The sequence below is a fragment of the Triticum urartu genome, chromosome 7A, assembly GCF_056163025.1.
Source record: "Triticum urartu cultivar PI428250 chromosome 7A, HENAU_Tu73, whole genome shotgun sequence".
In the NCBI taxonomy this organism is placed as follows: Eukaryota; Viridiplantae; Streptophyta; class Magnoliopsida; order Poales; family Poaceae; genus Triticum; species Triticum urartu.
Genome location: NC_141879.1, coordinates 666,724,310 through 666,737,317, shown reverse-complemented (window position 1 = coordinate 666,737,317; position 13,008 = coordinate 666,724,310). Strand labels below are relative to the sequence as shown.

At 51.3% G+C, this 13,008-nt stretch overlaps 1 pseudogene; it reads right to left on the bottom strand.

The window, feature by feature from the left end:
• Positions 1-4,230: 4,230 nt before the first annotated feature.
• Positions 4,231-5,290, bottom strand: LOC125521508 (auxin-responsive protein SAUR72 pseudogene; annotated as a pseudogene).
• Between the last annotated feature and the right edge of the window lie 7,718 nt (positions 5,291-13,008).

The window sequence follows — 13,008 nt, the reverse complement described above, 5'->3', positions numbered from 1 at the left end:
GAAGGACCTGGGTGTGGCTGATGTTATCCTGAACATCAAGCTACTGAGAAATTCTGAGGGTGGAATTACAGTTTTGCAATCCCACTATGTTGAGAAGATTTTGAGCCATTTTGGATATTCGGACTGCAAACCTTCTGCAACACCATATGATCCTAGCGTGCGGATTCGAAAGTTCGAAGGCACGACTATAGATCAATTGAGATATTCTCAAGTGGTTGGTTCACTGATGTACCTAGCATGTGCTACTCGTCCTGACATCTCATTTGCTGTGTGCAAACTGAGCCGGTTTGTTTCCAATCTGGGAGATGTGCATTGGCATGCTGTTGAGCGAGTGATGCGTTATTTGCAAAGTACTGCGAACTATGAAATTCACTATTCTGGGTACCCGACGGTACTTGAGGGGTATAGTGATTCGAATTGGATATCTGATGTTGATGAGATGAAAGCCACAAGTGGACATGTCTTCACACTTGGTGGTGGTGCTATTTCCTGGAAGTCTTGCAAGCAGACGATCTTAACCAGATCCACTATGGAAGCAGAACTCACAACATTAGACACATCATCCGTCGAAGCAGAATGGCTTCGAGAGCTTTTGATGGATTTGCCGGTGGTTGATAAACCTGTGCCGGCTGTCCTTATGAACTGTGACAATCAAACAGTGATTGCCAAGGCTAAGAGTTCAAAGGACAACATGAAATCCACAAAGCACATAAGAAAAAGATTGAAATCTATCAGAAAATCATGAAATCCACAATTCAAGGCATAGTCCATTGTTCAGTTACGAAGAAGTCTAATACTGTTGCTCTAGGTGGAAGTTCAACTTAACAGTCTCCACTGAAAATTCTGGTATATCAAACATTGTTTGGAATAGGTGACAAACTTATGTGCCTCGAGATCTGGTGAGGGATTGTTGGATTATGGATGGGCTTAGGCCCATATAAGACACTAATCCCTGGTTAATCCTGAGGCCCATGTATGAGATGGCAGGTGGTGGGAAGTTTAGTCCCACCTTGCTAGTTGAGGAGAGTTGAGACCCCTTTATAAGGGCTGCTCTACCACTTGCCATTGGGAGTTTGGGAAGAGGAGTGGTACATGCGCGCTCCTCCTCCTCCGCCGCCCGCCTCGCCTCGCCTCATCACGACGCGTGGGTTACGGGTTGTGGGAATGAGCCGAGCCGAAGGTTATTTTTGCCGCTCAGGGACGAAATAATTAATCAAGGATTAATTAACGAGTCGCTAACCTAATTCGGTTCACTCACTCCCTCTCGCTTGACCTCCGGAACCCTATCGTTCAAGATCCTGCCCGGGAGAACGGCAATAAGGTTTTTGGGGAGCGTCTCGACGCGACTGCTCCTGAACTGTTCCCCAACTCTGTTCGCCTCTGCTTCCACTACTTCCTCTGCATCAACACCATGGACGACGCCGCCGCCGCTAAGAAGAAGGCCACGGACGACGCCGAGGTTGCTGCTGCAGCCGCCGCGTTGGCCTGGCCAACCGGAGGGTATGATCTGTTCATCCCTCATTTACTCATACTTATGCTAGCTGTATATGTGCTGCTCATAAAAGGTTCGATTCTATGTTCTGTACGTGCTAGTATGCTTAGGTATTGCTATGAGATGCATACCTTTTATGCCATGCTTACTGTTTACTTGTGGATAAGTCTAATCGGAAAAGTGCTAATATTTCCAACAGTTCGTATGGTCCTGGTGGAAGAAGACGCGGCCGGGGAAGGTGGCGGCGGCGGCAATGTTGGTGCGCGGATGGAGGTAGAAGAGGAGAAGAAGGGGGGGGGGGGTCTGTCTTCCCGGCGGGCAGGCTAGGACAGGACATGGGCATGCGCTGCTCGCATCCGCGCGTGTTCGTTCGGCCGCAAACTCGGACCAAATTTAGACCGGAAATGGGTTGAAAGCGGACAGAAAACGGACGACGATCCGTTTGCTACACGTTTGGAGGCCTGCTTTGTTCGTTTACTCTCAAACAAACATGGGCGGACAGAATGGGTTCGCGCGTTAGAGTTGGCCTTAATGGCCTGCCCGTGCTGTGTACATACCACCACTCTCTATATCGGTATGTCGATCCATTGCACGAGCAGAATCCATCGCCCACTCGTCGCTGCCCTTCTGCTCCCCCATCCCGCCCACCTGCAAAAAAAATCTCTTCGTTGCTGCTGGTTCACCGTTCACGTGAAGAAGATGAGCCGAGGACGGAATTCATGCCGGGCCTGCCCGTGGCAGGCGCCAGCCAGAGAGCGCACGGCCGATCGAACTACGCGACTACGTGTGCAGCGGCGACGCCACGCGGTGGCGCATCCGGCGCAACGTCTGCCGCGCGGCTGATGGCAACGGTTGTCCGGGTCCGGTCGAGGGCGGGCGTCGCGGTCGTGCCCTCTGCCTTTTCGGTCGCCGCTCGCCGGTCGGGGCAGGCAACGTCCGTGGCCTTCACACACTGCCTCCTCTGCATGCACATGGCGTGCCCTTCCTGCTCCTGACCTGATACCACTCAAGCTCCATGCATGCATGCATGCATGCAGCGCGACGCAGGCGGTCCTCATCAACCCCCGTCGCCTCACAGCTCCTCATAGAGTAGCTCCCAGCTAGGCGGTGTCCTTTCTTCTTGGACTTGGACCGGAGGAGCTTGCTTGGAGATCGCCGGCGCCCATGTGCCGATTCGCGTTCAAGTCTCTGGAGAGTGAATGCTGCCTCGCCCATTGGTACGGTAGTGTGGTTGACTCGCTAACAAGTACTGTACGTACATCATGCAGAAATTAAAACGGGAGATCTGAGCTGCGGTCGTGTTGACGCGCCATGTGCTATACGCATAGAAATTATGAGCTGCATATAAAATCGGAAGAAAATAGAAATCTCCAGCTCCAATACCGTTTATTCCCTGGTGCCTTTCACATCTGTTCAAACCTGGAAGTATACATATACATATTATAGAATGACAGGCACATGCCAATGAATCAATAATGGAGAGAGATAGAGAGCCTAGCTAACGAGCGAGTACCTGTCACCTGTACTGATGAAGTAGTACGATGGCTGATGTTTTGGTCATTTCCGGTTAGCGGCTTCTGACACAATGATTCCGGGGCACTAATTCCAGAATTAGTTGCTTCTAAGTGCACGCAAAGTAGCACTAGCACAGTAGCAAAGATGGTGTCCTAAGCCTTCCAACGTAGGAGCATCATGTTCGCTGCGAGCTCAGCCACAGCAACAATGGGCACAGCTGTCAGCTGCGCCGGCGTTCTTGGCCAAGATTTCTCCTCGCTGCACATGGGACGGGACAGTGCCGGTGCCAGTGCCGGTATCAATTCATTCCAGAGAAAAGGTCTTCTTCTCTTTTCTTGGTGGCAATATGCCAACATCTTTTTTTTTCAAAACGGAGACAAAAGATTTGCCTCATCTCATTAACTAAGAATAGTTTTGAATTACATGACCGACCGCCCATAGACGCCCCATAGACGCCCCGCAATATGCCAATATCAAACGGAAATGCGTAGACAGTGGTCGAAAAAAGAAGAAAACATGAGAGGAAATGCGCCCGTATATATCTATCCGTTGACTGGGAGGTTCAGAATGAATTTTGTTTCTGTTTATATATCTTGCTGGGTTTATTTATTCCAGGCCACCGGTTCGTCATGTCGCCGTCATTCGAAAAGTAGCTTGGTTTTAGCAAAGTCTGGCGTGCACATAACGAAAGCTTGATTGACTCTCTGGAATGTAATCTAACTTTTCTCGTGATGCCATCTTTTTTTAGAAGAATGTGACGACTAGCTCTCGTAAGTCATATGTGTGATGCAAGGAGAACTGCAGTAACAGTAACAAGAAGAAACAGCATTGTTCTGTCTGATTTCTCCAATGCCTGCAATACATTGTCATCTCGTCCCTTTCACTGCAATTGGCACATACGCATCGAACACTCGAGGGCTCGAGGCAGTTATCTGTTCACGCAATTAACTCTCTTCAAAGTTCTGGAAATTCCATGGACTGATGGACACACAGACTATATGCTGTGTATGCAGCCGGCTATCTACTGAACCTGAACGCAAAACCCAGATTTTCTGGCAAGCAGTTCTGAAGGCAATGCCCCAAGTAGTTTAGTAGTACTACCAAATGCTCAATCATAGCAGTGCATCATTGCATTCCATGACAGGCTGCCAGAACCGTTAGAGCTGGCTGGGGATCCGTGGAAGTGCATTGCATTCTACAGACCACCAGATCTTGGAGCAAACTTTTGCAGTAGCAAAATCATCCATTTCACTCACATGAGGCGAACCTTGCGGCTTACATGATGTGTTATCACGACCTCAAAATCTCTGCCAAAGAAGAGGAAGAAGAAGCTCAATTGCAGCTACCAGAGCTAGATCTAGAGCTACCTAGAGGAACACTCAGAAGAAGAAGAAGAAGAAGAAAAAGAAATTGCAGCCCTGATTCCTACAAGACAGCAGGTCCTAAAATTGCTGAGCTGCAGTAGAAAATGCGGCGGAATCCCCGTCCTACCCTCCACCAACCTCCCTATGTACAGCATCCACGCAGGGGTAGATCTGGCAGAACGCAGCAGCTGGCATTTTGCTCTGCTGGTTCATCGATTTGCCTTTGCCAGGGGGCAAATTTTCCATCACGCCCTCCATGGCAGCCGAACGGGGAAGAAGGCTAGTAGTAGAGCGCGGCGTCGTCGTCGTCGGTGGCCTGGCAGCCGGGGTCGGAGAGTCCGAGGAGGAGGCGGCGGAAGTCGGCGACGGCGCAGGGGATGCGAAGCGCGCCAGGGTGGCCGTAGCCGTACTCCTGCGCGGCACGCCGAAGCAGGGCCTTGAACGCCGGCTGGCCCAGGAGCTCGGCCCGCACGGCGAAGCGCTCCACGGGGCCGCCCTCCTCGCCGACGCACACCGGCACGTGGCCCTCCGGCACCCGCGCGCCGCGGCCGAGCCTTCGCGCGCCGAAGAACGAGGAGGACGAAGATGAAGCCGTGGAGGAGGCCTTCGCCGCGGAGTCGGGCCGGAGCGGCTGGTACGCGGCGGCTGCGCAGGCGTCGGCCGCGGCCACGCGGGAGAGCCGTCTGAGCAGGCGCTTCATGCTGCCGTTGCTTCGGTTGACGCCGGAGATCTCGAGGCTTGGAAGCGGAGGCCGGGAGGCGACGGCGGTGGCTGGTTCTTGGCGAGGGACGACACTAGAGTTGAGAGGATACAAGGCGTTTGTACTGAGGCGGCCATGGTGGCTCGTTATATAGCTGGAGAGCTGCAAGTTGTGCGGCGTTGCACAGATCCTCTTGCCATTATTTTTCTCGCTTGGCATTTACAAATTCTTTGCTCGGAAGGGAATGTGGCACTTATTCAGCCAGCCTGCTTCGGGTACACGGGGTCACTTGCCTCCTTTCAAAATTCCGCCCCATTTCATACTCCCTCCGTCCCAAAATTCTTATTTTAAATTTGTCTAGACACGGATATATTTAATACTAAAATGTGACTTGATACATCCGTATTCAGACAAATCTAAGACAGGAATTTAGCACGGAGGGAGTACTAAATTGACACAAACTTGGCGAATACGAATCTGTAACTGGTTACATTGGTTAAAGTTGACAAGAAAATGCGCCATGAATAACGCCTTGTTCAAACTTAAAATAACGACAAACAGTTGTATTATATGTTTCAAACAGTTGTAGTATTATATTTTTCATATTTTTGGTGGATTCATACCAGTTACCACGGTGCCCCCCACAACTAAACTTGCAACTTAATACTCCCTCCGTCATACTCTCTCCGTTCCTAAATATTTGTCTTTAGTCATTTGTTGAAATCTCTAGAAAAAAATATTTAGCAAAGAGGGAGTATAATGTAAGACGTTTTTGTGTCAAATAATGGGACAGAGGGAGTAGGAACAAAATTGCAATTTAGTAGGAACAACAAAGTCGTGCTAGAAAATGAAGTGAACTAGAATATACACATGAAAATGTCTTGGCCTCATGTAATTACACATCTACTAGTGCTTTTTTATTCAGTGATCATGTTAGAGCTGAGTGCATGGTGAGTGTAGCCATGTGTGTGTGTGTGTGTGTGCATAGCAAGGGAGTCTTTTTTCTTTTAAGGCAAGAAGAGAGAATTGAATAGTCGGGGGAGGTACAAGTGCGGGTACAGTTGGAGTACCCGGAAGGTACAAGGGGCAAGAAGCCGGTGGGGTGGGCCCGGCAGCGCCTTAAACCGGCACCCGGTTTAGCTCCGACCGATCGGATTGATTCCGGCTCGCGCCCGTCCGGCCTGTTCCGTAGTCCCTTTCGTACGGCGCGCGTGGAGGTGAGAGAGTGAGGAGGTGAGCGAGATTAGGCTGTCACCGTGGAGCCCACCTACTGACCTGGCACATGGAGGAGAGACAGAGAGAGAGAGAGACAAAGCAAGTGATTATTGTACGATTTGAAGAGAGAGATGGAGTGAGAATCAGTCAAGTGATTGCACAAGACTGTTGGAGTCCGCTACTTTTATCAAGTTGAAGTGATTATCTTTTCCCACTACTTTTATCAAGTTGGAGTCCGCTACTTTTATCAGTCAAGTTGAAGTGATTTTCTCAGTGATAACACACAAACGGTAGAGACTAGAACTGAGTATATGATTGAAAAAAAGGACCATATTGCTAGCATGGTAGGTATGGTTTGTCCCTAGACTAGGGTGTAGCAGCATATGCACGCGCGCACTATACCGGTACCGGACGCTATCAGCTGAAACATTTTCACGTGGAGTCGGAGACCAGCACGCATGCATGCAGGTATCCTCCATCTATCCTCCAGCAACGCTCGATCCAGACTTCCAGAGGAACACTGTGCGGGATGCCGGCGAGCGGCGGAGCACGCACGTACGCGTCCCGGCAGTGCAGCGGCAAACATACACATCAACAGTGTCTCCCTCTCCGTATATTTGAGGGTGTCTTTTCCGGAAGCGGCGCGGCATGGCGTTAGGGCGCCGCGAGATTCGACCGATCGTCTCCCCGTGTCGTCCTTTTGACGGTACATGTCACGGTTTGGTGGAGGAACTCATCGGCCGGGGATCGGAGGTTTGTCGCGGCGCTGCGGCTACTGTCTAGACATATATGGCTGTGTGCACTGGTAAGAGTGTAGGATACGTCCCTAAAAATAATAGTGTAGGATATGAGTGGGGATGGGGTGGTACGCACGCACATCTCACCAAGGTAGAAATGCATAATTATCTCACTCCCAAAGTTGGCGCAGCACACAAGGAAGACAAGTCTCTCTTTTTTTAGGGAAAAAGGGATACAACTCTAGAAGGAAAAGAAACACTAGAGATGTCGCGACAAGGGTGCCAGTGGCCGATCAACGCTCGGGACATGCACAAGCTGATTCACTGGTTACAAGGATGTGTAATTGACGACTTTGCAGTTCATTTGTATCTTTCATTACCGGTTGATCTCTTGCTTTCATATTAATATCAAGTCAACTAACGTGGAGCCTCACATCACACGTAGTGCCATGCACGTGAGCGCTGATGACTAAAGTACGTGCCATTCGATCGCTTCGTCAATGCGAACCGGAAGTGAGCGGAGAAACTCAATTCGGCAGCAGGTACGACTGGTACGTACGGCCCACTTTTATTGGCACGTTTCTTCTTGCCGTGCTAGTCATCGCTAATGGGACGGTGCATGTTACGTTCGGCCGGAGCCCGTGGCGGAGCTAGCGTGCTGGACATGTCACGCATGCCGAGGCCAGCGTTTCCATGCAGGCGCACATGGCATGCCTCAGATCAAATCAAAATCAAAGTAGTGCGTGGAGGACGTTGATGGACCGAGCGAGCCAGGACAAATTGAGCATCCGATTTTCGGAACAGTGCAATGTAGTGCCTGTGTTCGGTCGCTGCATGCCAGTGTGCAGCGTGTCACATGCTCAACTTGGCAAACGCATGAGGAGAAAGATCAATGATATCTCCATTTTCACTCTTTGGGTGACCAAGAATGAACAGGCTCTGCTAGCTTGTACATTGTATCAATTCCTCTTAGTCCCGCTCAAAAAAAAAATCCTCTAAGTTTGTTCAATAGCCAACTATAGGGATCAGAGAGGACAGCAATGGTCTAACAAATCAATTTTCAAATACGCGAGAAAACGTGTGTGTGTGTGTGTGTGTGTGCGCGCGCGTGTGCGCATGGGTGCGTGCGTGTGCGTGCATATGTGTGTGTGCGGGCGCACGCTATCTATTATAAGTGGGAAGTTCACTGAGCACTTGTCCTGCCTGCAGGTTGGCATATCTCAGTTTCAGGCTGTCGAGGATTGACCTTGCCTAAACAGCTGACACTGAGTGGAAATCCTCCTTAGGGAACTATAGGTGCGACGTGCCTAGTTGCCCGGCAGCTGCTCTATGGCCTTCCTCTAGGGCGACATCGACGATGACACTGAGGAAGGCCCGGTGGAGGTCACCGCCTCGCTCGCGCCGTCGTTGTTTGGCGGCTTCCTTGGGATGGCGGTGCCGGTGAGGGCTCGACGGGTGTCGCGGCGTCTACTCCGGTCGTTGTGGTGCGTACACTGCTGCGCACGGATTGGCTATGTCGTCTCCTACTTCCTGCCGAAAGGGGTAAATGTCTCCTATGAAAAGAGTCTTTCCCGCTTCTTCTGGCAAATGACGGATGGCAGAGAAGAATACGGTTTGGTCAAGTGATCTGATATCTACATCCCAAAGGACTTGGAAGGGATTCACATGATTGCGCCGTGTCGCATGAACGCGACACTTATGCCAAGGTGGGTATGGCAGATCATTCGCGCGCGCGTCGGGGGGGGGGGGGGGGTGTTATTGCTATAGCTTGTTCAAGCAAAGTACCTGCAAGGCCGTCCCACCTTGCTTTTCGGCATTGGGTGGGCTCGGGCTCTCAATTCTGGAGAGCCATCCGACGGATCAATCATGAGATCTGCAACGGGCCCTCCATATCCATTGCCAATGGAGAGGGGACCCACTTCTTGCTTAACCCATGGTTTGACGAGGCTTCATTGTGTGTGCAGAGTTCCCAAATATTTGTCATCTGCTCGGATCCTTTGTTGTTGGTCTTGACGGCGGCGCACAATGGTTATTGGAACATCCTGTTTCGACGTTCCTTTGGGCTCATGGAGACCGAGGACTGGACCAACTTGAGGTCTGCCCTCCCGCCGGTGCTCACAGACTATCCGAACACCATATCTTGTCGATTGACCCATCCGGGGATCTTTTTTATTGGCTCGGTTTGTCATGCCGTATACCGACGATCATCTCTTTCCCGGACCTTCCCACTATGGAAACCGTCAGTGCCTCTCAAGATCAAAATCTTTGTTTGGCAGCTACTGCGGTGTCGTCTCCCTTCTGGGACGAAGGTGATCATGCGACATGGTCCTGGAGACAAGATATGTCCTCTTTATGATGTTCCGGAGATAGTGACACACATCTTATTCTCATGCACTCCCCCAATATTTATTTGGAGCTTTGTCCGTGAGGCTCTAGGGCCCGACTGGGAGTCCCTGGATCTGGTCGAGTTCCTTAAATCTGGTGGCAACCAAACCGGAAGGAGGATACACCTCTTCTGGCTCATGTTCGCGGTGCTACCTTGGACCTTGTGGATGACGTGTTACAAGATGGTTATTCAGTGGGTACTTTTTAGGCGGGCATGTGATGCTATCTTCAAATACCTTGCATTTCTGCAGCATTGACACCCGCTTTTCGAGGCGGCGGGATCGCAATCCTCTTGCCCGTTTGATGCACGCCTTGACTCCAGCGGCTCACTGACTTCCTTCGCCGCAGATCGTCCAAGCTACCGGCCACTTGGTGGTCCTTTTCCCGTTCTTTTATAGTTTCTTCCGGAGTGTTTGTGTTGATTCCCGAGCAAATTATTTTAATTTTCATTCCGAAACTTGACCTTGTCGTATGGACTTGGTGAGTGCTTTATTTATCGGACGCGGCAAAAGCCTTATTCATAGAGTCCTCACCCTGCCTAACACAAAGTCACCCATTCAACAAAATTGGCCGACCCTCATGACGGAGAAGGACGTGTTTGGTTCTCATAGCAACTTTTGCTTGCATAGCATATGCTTCCCAGCTGGGCCTGACTGAGGGAAAATTGGCAAAAAAAAACCAACTTAGTGTGGTTGCATGCATGCCCTCTAGCCTGCATGGGGAGTAACGAAAGGTGGGTCGTTTGCTTGACCGCTTGTTTAGGCGGAAACAGAAAGCACGATGTTTGGTTTCATGCAATGCTTGTTGTTTGGCAACCTCTTCGGCGAGGTGGTGAGGTTATTAGCACTCATGGGCGTGTAGAACAACCCAGAGACACACAAAAGAGAGCATGCAGTAAACAGTTTAACATGCTACCACACTTAAACATAGTTCTAAACAATAGCAAGCAGTTTTTAACATACTACCACACTTGAACATAACAGGTTTCAAGCGAAGGAGTATTTCTAACCTTATCGTTGTTCTCCGTCTCGATCTGTATTATGAACAGCACAAAGATCATGGCGTTATGCAAATCACAATGTTCAAAGGTTGATTGATATTAAAACATACCGTCCAAAACCCTATGTTTACCCACCCTGACGATCACTAATTACCCAAAACCGCACTATATGTTAACCCTCTCTCTTCTCTGTCTACCACTGTTCCTCCTATCCATCGCCATGAACTCCAAGTCCAACCCCAACCCCTTCCCTTAGGGCATTGGACTCTCTCGGGTGTTCGCTCGGTGACCGCATCATGTTCGAGAACACCATGAAAGCGTGTTCCGAATTTCAGTAGCATCGAAGACATGCACAAGGAGGCAGACGCTGTGGTGAAGAAGGCGGCGGTGAAAGAGTTGAAGACGATGATTCCTAACCCAGCGAAGCACGCTACGTCAGTCGACATCCTTCCTTAGGCCATGAGTCAGGGAGTACAGGGCTCGTCATGACCAACGTGCCACAACATACTAGAATAGGACTTGGGTGGTGCCGGAGACCATCGGTTTGGAGCCGGAGGAGGAAGAAGAAGCGGTGGAGATGGTTGTCAAGGCGTCGGCACCAGGCCACCATACGTTGCAAATCGATTTGTACTTCAGCGAGGACGACGATACAGTGGTCCAGCCAGACAAGAACAAGGCCAAGGCTACCCGCTCCAATCGCTTCAAGGGTCGGCAGGGCTAAGATTAAAATACAATGTGTAAGATTTACCCCCAATCCCCATTCCCCTTGCCCTTATACTCAATCCGGATAGGAATCCTAAAATCTATAGCTACTAGGAACTCATGGTGATGTTATGGTCAGTGCTATGGCTATTTACTCTGATTCCCCATTCCCCCATAACGCAGATCGAATCTAAATGTGGATCGAATGCAAAATGGTAAGTGAGGACGGTGAAAAATGTGCTTACCGCCATTGCCGAAGTGCTGCGGGTAATGTCGCAGATCGGATGCCGGTGATGAAGGCCAGCGGTTGCCTTGCCGTTCTTCGATCCGTTGAATGTCGCCGTTGCGAGTGAGAGTGGGAGAGTGAGAGAGGGGGGAGAGAGAGTGGTGAGGGTAATTATTGCCAGCGCTTCGGGAAGCAACGCGGCTTCTCGAGCCAGGCTTCTCGCGTGCAGCCGTCGCCGGCCACATGCATCTAACGGGCCTAGCTCTGGAAAAACTACCGATTTGAGCGTTTCCAACGGGCCTGAGTGGAAGGTGCTTTGAAGTCCATGTGATGAAGGCTCAACAATGAACACGAGGAACCAAACAATCCATTTTCCTCCTGCGCGGCTCTGGTTGGCCTCTATGTGGGCTACCAAACACGTCCTAATTTAGTTAAAAATGCTACCTAGGTCATTATTGATGACAGAGTTGGTGTCAAAATGCTAACAATATTGTCATTTTGTCCAATGTAAATTACTCGTCCTAGTAGTGTAGTTGCGATGAATAAACAAACAGTGGATAATGTACGTAATAATTTGAATCCAGCGGTAAGAATGCGCTCCTCCTCCTCCTCAACGTAAACTATACTCTTGACCGTACAGATAAAGGCACGACCGCCGGAATGATCCACCGAGGTAAACTGCACCCACATGCCACAGGCGCTCCTACCCACCAGTTTTGCCACAACAGGTCACGGAGGGGCCATTTGCCGCGACTTTGGTAGCCACAGACCGTGGCAGGCGGTCCCGGGCCGCCTATCTCGTCTTCCGTCGATACGTGGTGAACACCGGTCATAGACTGCACTCCGCTGATGATGGGCCCACGAGTAAGTGAAGCACAAATTACACCAAGCACAGCAATAGAGGGAGGCATCCAGTGAGACAGCGACACGGTAACGGACCTACAGAAGCCTACTCCTAGGTAGGTATATGTATAGGTTGTCGGGGCCTAGCTGAGCTTCTTCAGTCAGGCCAACTCCATCACGCGACCCTATCCTATCCGTCCCGTGCATTCGGGATAAAAGGAACAAACGAGACGGCCCAGCGCGCGGCCGTAAACGGACTTTTGTCCGCTTTGTATCCGCTTTCAACCCATCCGCGGCTCAAGTTTGCGCCGCTTTTGGGGTGAAACGGACACCACGCGGACGCGCGGGTCGTCTGCGCGTGTCCTCCCCTGGCCCGTCCGTCGGTGGCACAACGCAAGTCATTTTCTATCGGCCCCCTCCCTCCCTCCGGCCACACCCCCTCCACTCTTCCCCACTCTTCCCCTCGCCGCCGCCGTCGCCGCCGCTGCCACTGCAGCCGTGCAGTTCGGACGCGAACTCGCCCAACCCCTTCCCCTCGGCGCCGCCAAGCTACCCAACCACGGCCACCTGGTTTGCGCTCCCGCCGGCCGGTTTTAGGACGGATTCGGTCGGTCTTGAGTTCGGCCGGCTGTGGGAGGCCGGGCCGCGCCATGGACTGGCCGGGCACCTCGCCGGAAGGCCCTGGCAGGGCCGCAAGGCCACATGCAGGCAGTGACTCCTCCTCTAGCCGCTCGGATCTGCACCGTCGGTGGTCCGCCGGCAGATACACGAACGGCCGCCGGCCGGGCTCGGTGCTTCCTCAAAAGCTCGCCGGCGCACCGTTGCCACT